This window comes from Haemaphysalis longicornis, unplaced genomic scaffold (genome assembly GCF_048455015.1).
Source record: "Haemaphysalis longicornis isolate Haplotype H1 unplaced genomic scaffold, Haemaphysalis longicornis Haplotype H1 scaffold_1, whole genome shotgun sequence".
Lineage (NCBI taxonomy): Eukaryota > Metazoa > Arthropoda > Arachnida > Ixodida > Ixodidae > Haemaphysalis > Haemaphysalis longicornis.
This window is the reverse complement of record NW_027526203.1, coordinates 131,851,456-131,867,328: the sequence shown is the minus strand read 5'-3', so window position 1 is coordinate 131,867,328 and position 15,873 is coordinate 131,851,456.

Sequence of the window (15,873 nt, the reverse complement as noted above, 5' to 3'; positions counted from 1 at the left end):
CTTTGTGTACAGACTCGGCGGCGAGCGTCCTTTCTTTTTCTCACTTTCCCGGTCTTGAGGTTTTTCGACGGCTCGGATTACGTCACAAGCCATATAGCGGCTGTTGGCCGGTTTTCCTTAAGTTGCAGCAATGAACGCTTTTCATAGCAAGTTAAACAAAAAAAGCCACAGAAACAAAGCAGAAATGAAAGGTGTATCTGGTGCGACAAGCAACTCACGCAGGGCCGCTCCGTTCTGGCGATAAATATCTTTCGTATACTGGTTTCAGACGCGAAGAAAAGAGTGAAAGCTCTTATCCAAAAGTGTTGCAGGGTCCCTTCAAATGAAAAAAATGGTGCGGCTTTGCTCGGCTAACCCTGGATACAGAAAGCGAAAGCTTGGTTTAGCCTGGTTAAGTCTTAGTTTCACTTGGTTAACGTTTGATTTAGGTGTACGTTTTATACCTAGGTATAAACGCATCGTTGAGCCAGGTGTGACGGCTGTTATTTTTGTTGTGGTCCCGCTTCCGGCGTTTTTTCGAGCCGAATGGCTCTCTCTTCCTCAGTTTCCGACTCTACCTTCGCGTGGTCGGCATTCAGGACACTCTCTGGTGAAGCAGCTTGCCGGGCAATATGCACGGGGTTGTCAGACATCGCTTGCCAAAGATGGCTCAAAGGCTCCCACTGCCGCTCAACACCCAGAAAAAAACGGCCAGAGAAGGCAGCCAGGCGTGTGGTGAGTCACGTGGTCAGGTGGCAACCCGGCAGCGGATAGCGCATGCGCCAAGCCGGCGGCCTAGGTGGCGGTGGCGGTAGCTAGCACCATAGAGTTTTTTAGTAGAGGAAACTGCGCCTGCGAATCCATGTCGGCGTAGGGGTTATTGGGAGATCAGAGCTGCTGGCTTGACATGTCTATTGGATTCTTAAGCGTCCTCTTGGGCTTGCATTCTTCACTATGTATTGCTATGTCCCCGAGGTAGCCGAAAGCGCCAAAACGCCAATATCGCCCCTCCTCTTTACTGGTAGCATTGATCTGTGGTAGAGGTATGATAGCCAATTCACGACGTGTTCAGTGAAACAGCGCGTGATGACGCCTAATGCCAGGTTCAGACTGCTCCCGCAACTGTCGTACCAAATTTAAGGAATGACGTCATATCAAGTTCTAGTCAACCGAACTGCGTGATACGCAGTTTTTTTTTTTATGTTCATAGCTCACCATATGGATTTTGCGTCGTTAGTCTGAACATAGCATTACGTTAGCCATGCGCAAGTCGAAGCAGCGTGACGTCAGCTTTTCCTGCCACTCGTCAGTACTGTCTCGATGGACACCCGTGGACGCGAATGCCATGTGAAGTAAGCTCCGTCTGGCATTGCATGTTTTTGCGAATAAGCTCCGGCCAATGTAAATATTCAGAGCCGTCGAGCTACCTCTTCCAACGGAGGTAAAAGGAGTTGAAACTTTTACATGTCTCGGGCTGTTAGTTGCCCTAACGTTAGAACGAATATATGAGTGGCACAACTTTTCAAGTGATCAACGTTGTCTCAATACAAGTTCTCGCAATTTTCTTACCTTCAGCTTTCTGTGCTTATAATAACAATATCCCTTTGATTGCCATGATGGTTCCATTTGTTTCAATGTCGTAGACCATCAGTTTTTTGTGTTCGAGCGACGTTTCCACGGCTAGTTGTATACGTGTTTTCAGTCGTTTGAAACTGAGCTTACAAGCATACGTTGATTGGTTCGAACGTGAAGAAGTCTGTTTTCCTTCGATCCAAATCAAAACGACCCACTGTCTGCATTCCTTTCATATTGAGGTAACAGTGGACATAGTTGGTTTACCAGTGCAGTCCGCGGAAAGCCCCAGGACTACCTTCGTACCGGAGGTTCCTTAAAAGTATACAGGATACCGAGCGCCGGATAGCGTTCCGGGCAGTCCAGGGATGGTCCGGGACTGATAATCGACGGGGCCCAGTATAAAGACCTATTGAAACGGAGGTATGCATGCCGGCAGCTGTGCTTAATATTTACCAAGCTCTCGCATTGCAACTCACACTTTGCCGTGACGGCTTTTTCGAGGTCTGCACAGGAGAAAGCTACATGCATTGTTGCTATATATACCTTGAATTTCATCTTGCAAATCACAAGAATTTCCCGAAAGCAGCACCCTATATCGTTTAATGTGAAGACAGTTCTTGCATCCCCTGGTATAGAGAGCGATATCCGCCTGTTCAATTGAGCAAATAAACAGATATTGATCCAATCACCGCGGTAGATTTGGTTATTATTTGTAACTTTGAAAATGCATGGCCAGTTCACCCTAGGAATGTGGATGACCCGCTGAGCGGTATAGTACCTGTGGCGGTATGTGCATTTATTTGTCATACAGACCCGTATAACAGCTCTGCACAGTAGGGCCACAGTTAATGTATTGCTACTTCTGGCACATTTAAACCATAATACTCGTGCGGGAACTATCAAAATATGTGATTATCTTGAAATAAATGAAAGCGGAAATTGTAAGGGCTTAGGTGTCCTGAAACCACGTCGCAAACCAGTGGGCCTTCATTAAAATAATTCATGTGGTGGAAGTGATTGGCACAAAGGCACTCGCACCCACTGACCTACGTTTACAATACCTCTGCAGTATGAATTACGTGCCTAATTAAGCAAATGTCTTGTTTGCCTCGTAGGTGGCGCTGAGGAAGCGCCCCGTGTCAATATTTAAATTCCTGAGCAGCTTGATGCCATGGCAGGCGTCGAATACCATAAAATTGTCCGGTCGGTCATCCACCCGGTTGGGGAAATGTGTCTTGAGGTCGTCAAAAGTTAGTTCATACATTCAACAACACAGAAGCTTGGCCATCACCGCGTCAGCCCCAAGGCAGTCGGTCACGATAGCTATGGCAGTGAACCTGCACTCGTGCACGTAGTGAATCGCTTCAAGTCGCAGGTTTTGGGGGGCCTCCCTAGAGACGATTACCCAAAGGGCATTTTCCAGGCTTCCGAAAGTCCAAAACCATGAATGCAAGTGTGTGTCGCGAGTGGCACGTCATCTGTGTCACCCGGCGGATAACCGTTATCCAAGGTCAACATAGCCAATGATCCGCCCGATTTATGCATCCAAGTAGCACTATTTTAAGATGTTCATCCCGTTGAGAGAGAGAGGGAAAAAACTATATTGTCCGCAGGGCCTAAGTGCAGGCTCTCATTTCAGTAAGTAATTAACCGAGTCCACGTAGTACTGGAGAATTTTCGTGCGGATCAGGTTCATATGTTCATAGAGAGCTTTCTGGGAAGCCTGAATGTTGACTGTCGGCGGAGGAGACAGCCAGAGCTCCCAGAAAGGGATCGAGGCGAGGCATGGGGCAAGAGATGGTGGGGTGCATTCCCAATAAGAATGAGAGAGAGATGGGTCGGAAGAACAGGTGGGGCAGGAACGATGACGAGAGCGCCGATAGATGCGGTGAAGAAGAATGTGATCGGAAGGGAATGATGAGGTTTGGGCCTGTCGAATGAGGCCCACTGCCTCACGTGTTAGACCGGAACTGGGTGGTGGGAACAGGGTGCGTGATAGGCAGTGGACGTGTAAGTGATAACGATCCGAAGCGCGGTGCTGAGTGCGAACCGTCGGCGGGTGGTAGGTTGGCCAGGACATGGGCGGACCGGGAAAGGTACTCGGGTCAGCGCGTTTGCTAGGGGTTTCCCGACATGCCAGCGTGGCCAGGAACCCAAACAAGTGTGAAACATTACAGAGGATTCGAAGCATGAATCGCAATGACGAAGTCAGTGGTGTATGGGGGTCTCATGGCGAGCGAAACTGACGACGGTTGCGGTCGGAGAAAATGTATACTGGTGTGTTTGTAGGGACAGTGAGAGTAGCGTGCTCTATTGCAAGGGCAATGGCGTATTCTTCGATGCAGGTTGAATCAGGTGGGGAAAGAAAGGAAATTGTGGAAGTGTCTAAAGAAGAGAGTTGGAGAAATAAAGCCATGCCTGTTGAGTTTGAGGGGATGTCGCTGGCGTCAGTAAAGCAAAAGATGTAACCGGGAGGTAGCAGAAAATGAAGTCGTTTGGAGAGGGCTTGAACGTGCAGTGTCCAACGAGCAGTGTCGATCAGGGTTCATGTTGCGGGTCAAAGACTCGACGCGTAAATTAGCGCAAGTGGCCCAGGCAGGGAGTTCCGGTGGTGTGTGTGTGTGTGTGTGTGGGGGGGGGGGGGGGGGGGGGGTTGTGCGGAAGTGGGGTAGTTAAAAAGGGGCACTAAAAGAGATTTTGCCGATATATGGTTGTTCGCATTTTCATGTAAATAAAAATGCTAATAGTCACCTCCTGAAGAAATTTTGTTGAAGTGATCATACCCAGCTTTCTCGCTCAAAATTACAACCTCTCGGGAACCTAGAAAAACCACTTTAGGAAAATGATATTTGGCTAAAGCTAGAAGTCAACGTGAAGATTAAAACGCTAAAAGAATATTTCAGGTTTCTGAATATTTTTTTGTGTAATTCGCTGTCAAATCTAACTCCCCGTGCATTTCTATGGAATAGTTCCCATGGCTCAGGAACCCAGTCGCGCAATGTGCGCGACTTGAAACTGTGCACAAAGCAAGTATTCACCCCAATTATTAGCTGTGCGAAAGAACTTTTCATTTCGCTAAAAAATTGCAGAGTTATTACTGTTTAAAGGACTGCCATGAGCGAGAAAGCTGCACATGGAGTATTGATGGAGTTGTTGCAAATCAAAACATTGCGTTTTCGCCCACGCGATTCTCCCTCGTTTCGCCCGCATACTCACACCACGCGAGCGTGACTGTCCATGATGCCTCGCTTCTCGGTGACGTCTGCAAGAACATCCGGTCGGAGGCGTCTTCTTCTATGCGCCGCAGCTTCGCTCGAGTACGAGGCCGTCTGATTGTCTGGGTTTCGTTTGGGCCATTGTTAATGGCGATAGTGTTTTTTTATCATTCTGCTTATGAATGCTGCACACCGCTCACGGCTGGAAAAGATTTAGGTGCTTTATTCGCTGTAGCTGTGTTCATGCCTTCTTTGATAATGCTGCACAGTACTCGTTGACGCCGATGATGTTGATACCGTGGTGTGCGTGGATTCTCATCCTGTATGTGCAGCGCCTGTATAAAAGTATGTGGCGTCGCTTAGGTATACAGTAAAGCCCGCTTATATCGGACACGGATATATCGAATTATCGCCTATATCGAACCCTTGTATAATTCTGGTAAAATTACATGCATTACAAACTTTTTATATCGAACGCGATTTTGCTCACAATGGATGTATCGAACTCTCCCGCGCCGAATTTTTCGCTCTCCATAGGCATGCGGCAGGCTTTACCGCAATACATCGGTGCGCAGCGGTGGCGCGGGTGCCGCTTGCGACTCCCGCGCGAGCTCGGGCGCGTCTAAACCGGCCGTGGCAGAGTTGGCAGAGTGGACCAGCTCCACGCATGCTGCCGTTGGCGCCGAAAGCGACGCATTGGGTGCTGCGGGCTGCAGTGTCACCGATCTTCAAGTCCGCACTTACTCGGTTCGCTGGCTTCGCCGTTATTCGCCTGTATCCATGCTTGTCTCCGCTCTGTCGAAGACGCCGAGGACTCCTTACCGCTTCCGAGCATGAGCGAAGCCGTCGCTGCCGTGGCCCTGCTACGGCGATACTGCAGTGTCATTGAGGGCAGCGGTCTTGTGCTTGTCGACTGTTTGGATACCGTGGAGCAGGCAGTCACCAGAAACGAGTTGCGCTCCAAGAAGCAGGCTACACTCACGCAGTTCTTCCGCCCAAATAAATGATTGTTTTCTTTCCGAGAAAGTGCCGTATCAATAGTGAACTGCAGGGTGGTAAGAGCTCAGCGTTAGCTCGTGACTCCGTCAGCAGGATTGCTCTCATGTAGGTTTTTTTTTCTTAATTTTCTATATCGAATTTTTGCTATATATCGAACTATTTTACAATCCTTGCGCTGTTCGATATAAGCGGGCTTTACGTACTGCCCTTGTCCCAACCTGTCGTGTTTTGCAGACCTTTGCCTGATAAGTGCTGCATGAACCATCAACAGCACGGTCAGCGGGACCTGATCACCAGCTCTAAGGGGGGGGGGGGGGGGATGACAGGCTTTTGAATTGATTGCAATATCGGCTGTAAAGAGCGGTGTGTGAACGCACTTGGGATTGTAACTATGTGGGAGCTTGTGAAAAAAACCATTTTCACAATATTGGCTACGTGTTTCATGCGCTTCAAATGTTGCAGTATTTTGTTAGCACTGTTAGTTGGAAAAGAAGTTGCAGCTCGTGATCCCTTTACTAACACAATTTTACACTTTTAGTGAGTGCCTTACAACAATCCTAGAAACATGTTGACGGAAACAACATATGATCCTGGAGCAAGTGTGAAACAGCTGTTCAAACGAGGGACTAAAAAAACCATGATTAGTTGTACGACATGACCAGGTGGACAGATGTCGTGAAGTTTACGAGACACTTTCTAGCTTGCGTGGACAGAGAAAGGCATTGAAATCGGGCTAACATTGGTGCATGTAGGTGAAAACAGTTGGGAGTTTGAAAACACCACATTCTGCAAGGAATTGGAACATGATGTGCAGCATGGAATTTTATGAGTTCCTTCAGACCTAAAATCGTAGTTTGATTGTACTGCTTGCAATGGATTTCACCTATTTTTGTCTAGGATCATATCTTTTTTAAGGATCACACGACCTGTATGATTCATCGCTGTTACACCAAGTGGACCCGTACCTTGCATACCCGTGTGCGTCTCATCTCGGTCATTCGGTCGACACGTTATTACATCGCCTTCGTCTTGACGTGGGCTACACCAAGAAATTCCTTTACCGTATTAGATTCGCTGATGACACCTGCTGTGCTTGTAGGCACCAAACTGAAGATGTGAATCATGTCCTGCTTGAGTGCCCTCTATATGCGACCGAACGGAAAAAAATTAAGTGACAAGCTTAGCCTGCTTTCTCGGACACCCCTATCTTTGCCGAAACTGTTGGGTCCGTGGGAAAATGTACGCAACCAAATGAAAGCCTTCCTTGCCTTAAGGGAGTTTTTTCAAGTGACGAATATGTGCGACCACTATTTTGCGTGCACATTCCTCTGAATGGGTGTGGAAACACACAAGGGTGTTATGTATATTGGCGAAATTATGTGTGTCACATCGTGGATATTGTTTGTATATAGATGTATATAGTTTTTTTTACTATATTCCGCTGCTATAAGGAATCATGTATATATATATATATATATATATATATATATATATATATATATATATATACAAAGTAAGAAACCTCGGTAACAGCAACAGCGGAGGGTTTGTTTCGACGTTTCGACTTCGAGACAAGTCTTCTACAGACAAGTCTTCTACAGTCCCTTCGGAAGCGGCTTTACGAATGGCCAACGATCCCACACAGACACATACGTGAATAACACAAACACGAAGCAGGAATCTTCCTTATTAGAAGAATGAACAAAAATGAACAAAAAATGAACAACGAAGAGAGAGACGCCAAGATAGTTGGGGAAAAAAAAATTCACCCCACCTCCCCGAAGGGAATCGTGAGGAAATGCGAAAGCATTTCTTTTGCGCGAGAGTGCGCGGAATTTATAATTAATGAGGAGACGGTGATTTGTAGCGTAACCATTTATTTAACACCTGTTTGTGTTGTCGTTGTACTTGACGGCCACGATCACTGCCTTGTGGTCGGTAAAGTGCACAGTCAAAGGGTCTTTGAGAAGCATGCGGGCGTGGGAGAGTGGGGCGAGCGTCGAGAGGAGAAGCACCGAAGCACCGCGCCTACCCTCGCCTACACTCTCCCACACACGCGGGAGCTCCGGCGAGCTCCCGCGATGCGAGCGCCCTCACACGCCCGAGCGCGCTCCTCCTCTCCACTCACTCGCCGCTGATCCGCCCGCACCACCTGCTCCGGTTGCTAGGGGAGAGGAGGAGCGCGCGCGCTCGCAGCTGTTGCTATGGGAGAGGGGGTGAGAGCGGAGAGATAACACCTGCGGGCGCGTGGACGCCGCACGGCGCCTACATTGGCTCGACTAAGAAATGCATTCGCATTTAAAAGGAAGAAAGGAAGAAGAAAGAGCACTGAACAGGAATTCGAGTGGTGGCGGAAACGCGAAAAGCTGAACAGCGTCCGAAAGTGGGGTTGTAGAACAAAGGTGAGAAGGCAATATATCTTCCGCCACTAGCCGTCACTATGCAAACGCCCAGACGCTCGGAGGGATCGCGTTTCCGTTGATTGAAAGCGAGTGTCCCGCCATATGTTCGGAAACTGCGGAGAAGACATTTTACAGCCCGTTTATGGGCCCGTTCCGGAGATGAGGCAATTAAAGGACGTTTTGTGGTCGTGCAGAAGGAAACGGTCCGCCACCATTCCACGTTCCCTCGCCGGACGGACGCCTTCCGAGAACGGGGCGCTAGGCCGAGTTTTCAGGTCTTTGTTAAGAGCTGCCACTTTGCAGCTCAGCGACAACCCGTGCGTCATCGGTGTCTCCCTTCCGCTGAGTGGGTGATGGGGGGGAGGGAGGAAACAGCCAAACCAGAACGCAATCTGCTGAAGGGGATGGAGGGGAAAACGGAGAAAATAAACCCCGATGGTTCGGTAGCTGGGCTGAGAAGACGACTGTAGGTGCAAGGGAGGGAAAAATAGATTTGCAAGCCGTCAAAAATGTAACCAGTCCGCGGGGGCGAATAGTGATAACAGCGACAAAGATATGTGCGCTCGAGGAATAACGCAGACCCCAGGATTGTATTGCTTATTTTCCGGGTTACGCGCCATATCCAAACGTCCAAATCTCCCAACCAATTTTTGAACACGTGGTTTGGGAAGAAGGTAAACAGAAGTTATTGCTGAAACAGCACCGGCACTAAGCAACATTACTTAATTGTAAGATTGTGACGGAGATTTAGAAAATGTTTCCAAAGTTATAAAAAAGAGAGTAAGAAAAAGAAAAAAAAAACGAGAAAAGGATAGGAGTGAACACGAATCTATATATATATATATATATATATATATATATATATATATATATATATATATAACACAGAAATAAGGGTTGGCAGTCGAGAAAACCTCGGAAAGCAAAGGGGAGGATGTGGTAGATCATTGAAACAGATTAAGAATTTGGAAAGAAAGAAAGAAAGTGAAGAAAAAATGCCCGCCAGGTGGGATCCGAACCCACGACCTCCAGAATACCGGTCTGGTGCGATAACCACTACGCTACCGGCGGGGCGATTTTCCCATTCACTTTCTGGGGTATTTATGTTAGGTATGTTTGTTTCCTGTGCTTGGGGGTGGTAGCCAGCGCCATTCGGACTAATCGGGGTGAAGGGGACCTTCTTTTTAACCCCCGGGTCGTGACTCGAGTGTCTACGACATGTCCAGAGTGGTCGACCAGCTTTGAACCCTCTTAAGCTCCCTTTGGCAACAAGACTGCCAGAACAGAGGCCCTCGCTATGCATGTAGCGAATCAGAATAGGAAATGAGGGGCTCGTTGAAAATAACACAGAAATAAGGGTTGGCAGTCGAGAAAACCTCGGAAAGCAAAGGGGAGGATGTGGTAGATCATTGAAACAGATTAAGAATTTGGAAAGAAAGAAAGAAAGTGAAGAAAAAATGCCCGCCAGGTGGGATCCGAACCCACGACCTCCAGAATACCGGTCTGGTGCGATAACCACTACGCTACCGGCGGGGCGATTTTCCCATTCACTTTCTGGGGTATTTATGTTAGGTATGTTTGTTTCCTGTGCTTGGGGGTGGTAGCCAGCGCCATTCGGACTAATCGGGGTGAAGGGGACCTTCTTTTTAACCCCCGGGTCGTGACTCGAGTGTCTACGACATGTCCAGAGTGGTCGACCAGCTTTGAACCCTCTTAAGCTCCCTTTGGCAACAAGACTGCCAGAACAGAGGCCCTCGCTATGCATGTAGCGAATCAGAATAGGAAATGAGGGGCTCGTTGAAAATAACACAGAAATAAGGGTTGGCAGTCGAGAAAACCTCGGAAAGCAAAGGGGAGGATGTGGTAGATCATTGAAACAAATTAAGAATTTGGAAAGAAAGAAAGAAAGTGAAGAAAAAATGCCCGCCAGGTGGGATCCGAACCCACGACCTCCAGAATACCGGTCTGGTGCGATAACCACTACGCTACCGGCGGGGCGATTTTCCCATTCACTTTCTGGGGTATTTATGTTAGGTATGTTTGTTTCCTGTGCTTGGGGGTGGTAGCCAGCGCCATTCGGACTAATCGGGGTGAAGGGGACCTTCTTTTTAACCCCCGGGTCGTGACTCGAGTGTCTACGACATGTCCAGAGTGGTCGACCAGCTTTGAACCCTCTTAAGCTCCCTTTGGCAACAAGACTGCCAGAACAGAGGCCCTCGCTATGCATGTAGCGAATCAGAATAGGAAATGAGGGGCTCGTTGAAAATAACACAGAAATAAGGGTTGGCAGTCGAGAAAACCTCGGAAAGCAAAGGGGAGGATGTGGTAGATCATTGAAACAGATTAAGAATTTGGAAAGAAAGAAAGAAAGTGAAGAAAAAATGCCCGCCAGGTGGGATCCGAACCCACGACCTCCAGAATACCGGTCTGGTGCGATAACCACTACGCTACCGGCGGGGCGATTTTCCCATTCACTTTCTGGGGTATTTATGTTAGGTATGTTTGTTTCCTGTGCTTGGGGGTGGTAGCCAGCGCCATTCGGACTAATCGGGGTGAAGGGGACCTTCTTTTTAACCCCCGGGTCGTGACTCGAGTGTCTACGACATGTCCAGAGTGGTCGACCAGCTTTGAACCCTCTTAAGCTCCCTTTGGCAACAAGACTGCCAGAACAGAGGCCCTCGCTATGCATGTAGCGAATCAGAATAGGAAATGAGGGGCTCGTTGAAAATAACACAGAAATAAGGGTTGGCAGTCGAGAAAACCTCGGAAAGCAAAGGGGAGGATGTGGTAGATCATTGAAACAGATTAAGAATTTGGAAAGAAAGAAAGAAAGTGAAGAAAAAATGCCCGCCAGGTGGGATCCGAACCCACGACCTCCAGAATACCGGTCTGGTGCGATAACCACTACGCTACCGGCGGGGCGATTTTCCCATTCACTTTCTGGGGTATTTATGTTAGGTATGTTTGTTTCCTGTGCTTGGGGGTGGTAGCCAGCGCCATTCGGACTAATCGGGGTGAAGGGGACCTTCTTTTTAACCCCGGGTCGTGACTCGAGTGTCTACGACATGTCCAGAGTGGTCGACCAGCTTTGAACCCTCTTAAGCTCCCTTTGGCAACAAGACTGCCAGAACAGAGGCCCTCGCTATGCATGTAGCGAATCAGAATAGGAAATGAGGGGCTCGTTGAAAATAACACAGAAATAAGGGTTGGCAGTCGAGAAAACCTCGGAAAGCAAAGGGGAGGATGTGGTAGATCATTGAAACAAATTAAGAATTTGGAAAGAAAGAAAGAAAGTGAAGAAAAAATGCCCGCCAGGTGGGATCCGAACCCACGACCTCCAGAATACCGGTCTGGTGCGATAACCACTACGCTACCGGCGGGGCGATTTTCCCATTCACTTTCTGGGGTATTTATGTTAGGTATGTTTGTTTCCTGTGCTTGGGGGTGGTAGCCAGCGCCATTCGGACTAATCGGGGTGAAGGGGACCTTCTTTTTAACCCCCGGGTCGTGACTCGAGTGTCTACGACATGTCCAGAGTGGTCGACCAGCTTTGAACCCTCTTAAGCTCCCTTTGGCAACAAGACTGCCAGAACAGAGGCCCTCGCTATGCATGTAGCGAATCAGAATAGGAAATGAGGGGCTCGTTGAAAATAACACAGAAATAAGGGTTGGCAGTCGAGAAAACCTCGGAAAGCAAAGGGGAGGATGTGGTAGATCATTGAAACAGATTAAGAATTTGGAAAGAAAGAAAGAAAGTGAAGAAAAAATGCCCGCCAGGTGGGATCCGAACCCACGACCTCCAGAATACCGGTCTGGTGCGATAACCACTACGCTACCGGCGGGGCGATTTTCCCATTCACTTTCTGGGGTATTTATGTTAGGTATGTTTGTTTCCTGTGCTTGGGGGTGGTAGCCAGCGCCATTCGGACTAATCGGGGTGAAGGGGACCTTCTTTTTAACCCCCGGGTCGTGACTCGAGTGTCTACGACATGTCCAGAGTGGTCGACCAGCTTTGAACCCTCTTAAGCTCCCTTTGGCAACAAGACTGCCAGAACAGAGGCCCTCGCTATGCATGTAGCGAATCAGAATAGGAAATGAGGGGCTCGTTGAAAATAACACAGAAATAAGGGTTGGCAGTCGAGAAAACCTCGGAAAGCAAAGGGGAGGATGTGGTAGATCATTGAAACAGATTAAGAATTTGGAAAGAAAGAAAGAAAGTGAAGAAAAAATGCCCGCCAGGTGGGATCCGAACCCACGACCTCCTGGGTCCCACGACCTCCTGGGTCGTGGGTTCGGATCCCACCTGGCGGGCATTTTTTCTTCACTTTCTTTCTTTCTTTCCAAATTCTTAATCTGTTTCAATGATCTACCACATCCTCCCCTTTGCTTTCCGAGGTTTTCTCGACTGCCAACCCTTATTTCTGTGTTATTTTCAACGAGCCCCTCATTTCCTATTCTGATTCGCTACATGCATAGCGAGGGCCTCTGTTCTGGCAGTCTTGTTGCCAAAGGGAGCTTAAGAGGGTTCAAAGCTGGTCGACCACTCTGGACATGTCGTAGACACTCGAGTCACGACCCGGGGGTTAAAAAGAAGGTCCCCTTCACCCCGATTAGTCCGAATGGCGCTGGCTACCACCCCCAAGCACAGGAAACAAACATACCTAACATAAATACCCCAGAAAGTGAATGGGAAAATCGCCCCGCCGGTAGCGTAGTGGTTATCGCACCAGACCGGTATTCTGGAGGTCGTGGGTTCGGATCCCACCTGGCGGGCATTTTTTCTTCACTTTCTTTCTTTCTTTCCAAATTCTTAATCTGTTTCAATGATCTACCACATCCTCCCCTTTGCTTTCCGAGGTTTTCTCGACTGCCAACCCTTATTTCTGTGTTATTTTCAACGAGCCCCTCATTTCCTATTCTGATTCGCTACATGCATAGCGAGGGCCTCTGTTCTGGCAGTCTTGTTGCCAAAGGGAGCTTAAGAGGGTTCAAAGCTGGTCGACCACTCTGGACATGTCGTAGACACTCGAGTCACGACCCGGGGTTAAAAAGAAGGTCCCCTTCACCCCGATTAGTCCGAATGGCGCTGGCTACCACCCCCAAGCACAGGAAACAAACATACCTAACATAAATACCCCAGAAAGTGAATGGGAAAATCGCCCCGCCGGTAGCGTAGTGGTTATCGCACCAGACCGGTATTCTGGAGGTCGTGGGTTCGGATCCCACCTGGCGGGCATTTTTTCTTCACTTTTTTTTTTCTTCACTGTCTTTCTTTCTTTCCAAATTCTTAATCTGTTTCAATGATCTACCACATCCTCCCCTTTGCTTTCCGAGGTTTTCTCGACTGCCAACCCTTATTTCTGTGTTATTTTCAACGAGCCCCTCATTTCCTATTCTGATTCGCTACATGCATAGCGAGGGCCTCTGTTCTGGCAGTCTTGTTGCCAAAGGGAGCTTAAGAGGGTTCAAAGCTGGTCGACCACTCTGGACATGTCGTAGACACTCGAGTCACGACCCGGGGGTTAAAAAGAAGGTCCCCTTCACCCCGATTAGTCCGAATGGCGCTGGCTACCACCCCCAAGCACAGGAAACAAACATACCTAACATAAATACCCCAGAAAGTGAATGGGAAAATCGCCCCGCCGGTAGCGTAGTGGTTATCGCACCAGACCGGTATTCTGGAGGTCGTGGGTTCGGATCCCACCTGGCGGGCATTTTTTCTTCACTTTCTTTCTTTCTTTCCAAATTCTTAATCTGTTTCAATGATCTACCACATCCTCCCCTTTGCTTTCCGAGGTTTTCTCGACTGCCAACCCTTATTTCTGTGTTATTTTCAACGAGCCCCTCATTTCCTATTCTGATTCGCTACATGCATAGCGAGGGCCTCTGTTCTGGCAGTCTTGTTGCCAAAGGGAGCTTAAGAGGGTTCAAAGCTGGTCGACCACTCTGGACATGTCGTAGACACTCGAGTCACGACCCGGGGGTTAAAAAGAAGGTCCCCTTCACCCCGATTAGTCCGAATGGCGCTGGCTACCACCCCCAAGCACAGGAAACAAACATACCTAACATAAATACCCCAGAAAGTGAATGGGAAAATCGCCCCGCCGGTAGCGTAGTGGTTATCGCACCAGACCGGTATTCTGGAGGTCGTGGGTTCGGATCCCACCTGGCGGGCATTTTTTCTTCACTTTCTTTCTTTCTTTCCAAATTCTTAATCTGTTTCAATGATCTACCACATCCTCCCCTTTGCTTTCCGAGGTTTTCTCGACTGCCAACCCTTATTTCTGTGTTATTTTCAACGAGCCCCTCATTTCCTATTCTGATTCGCTACATGCATAGCGAGGGCCTCTGTTCTGGCAGTCTTGTTGCCAAAGGGAGCTTAAGAGGGTTCAAAGCTGGTCGACCACTCTGGACATGTCGTAGACACTCGAGTCACGACCCGGGGGTTAAAAAGAAGGTCCCCTTCACCCCGATTAGTCCGAATGGCGCTGGCTACCACCCCCAAGCACAGGAAACAAACATACCTAACATAAATACCCCAGAAAGTGAATGGGAAAATCGCCCCGCCGGTAGCGTAGTGGTTATCGCACCAGACCGGTATTCTGGAGGTCGTGGGTTCGGATCCCACCTGGCGGGCATTTTTTCTTCACTTTCTTTCTTTCTTTCCAAATTCTTAATCTGTTTCAATGATCTACCACATCCTCCCCTTTGCTTTCCGAGGTTTTCTCGACTGCCAACCCTTATTTCTGTGTTATTTTCAACGAGCCCCTCATTTCCTATATATATATATATATATATATATATATATATATATATATATATATATATATACATTGTAAAGGAAATAGTCGGCGTTCCGGTAGAAGGCTGGACTTGTTTATTCACGAACGAGGCGTCGATGCAGACGGGGTGAACCAAAACGACCAGCTTTTCGCGAGACTGACACTGAACGAGCGCGTCCTCTTCCTCAGGCGGCATCCGGCGCAGCACGGCGCAGCATTCGCCCGTGTTGGCTGATGCTCATCACAGTTCTCATGGGCGCAACATGCTTACTACAATACCCCCGGTGGAAAGAGGAGCCATCCTCGCGACCTACGGGGAGCACAAGATGAGCGGGTCATAGTATGGCTTCAGCCTCTGGACGTGAACCGTCTCGCGACCACGACGTCGGCGGTCCGAGGTGGACGTTACGGGTTCAACAACATAGTTCACAGGTGATGTTTGTTCCAGTACTCGGTAAGGCCCTTGGTATTGAGAAAGAAATTTCGACGAAAGACCGGGAGCCGGGCACGGTACTGAAAGTATGACTTGTGAACCTTTCGTAAATATTGGAGCTGTAATGGAGTCATCGTGACGCACCTTTTGGCGTTGCTGCTCTTCCGATGTAAATGGTCGGGCTAGCTGGCGACATTCCTCGGCGTGTCGAGCGATGTCAGGCAGTGGTGCGTACTCGGAGGCGTCAGGTCGGTACGGAAGTACTGTATCCAGCATACAGGAGGGCTCACGACCATAGAGTAAAAAGAACGGCGAGAATCCTGTGGTCGCCTGCGTGGCCGTATTATAAGCATACGTCACGAAAGGAAGAACGAGGTCCCAGTTAGAGTGGTCCGAGGAGACGTACATGGCGATCATATCGCCAAGTGTGCGGTTAAACCTTTCGGTCAGGCCATTAGTCTGGGGGTGGTAGGACGTGCTCTTACGGG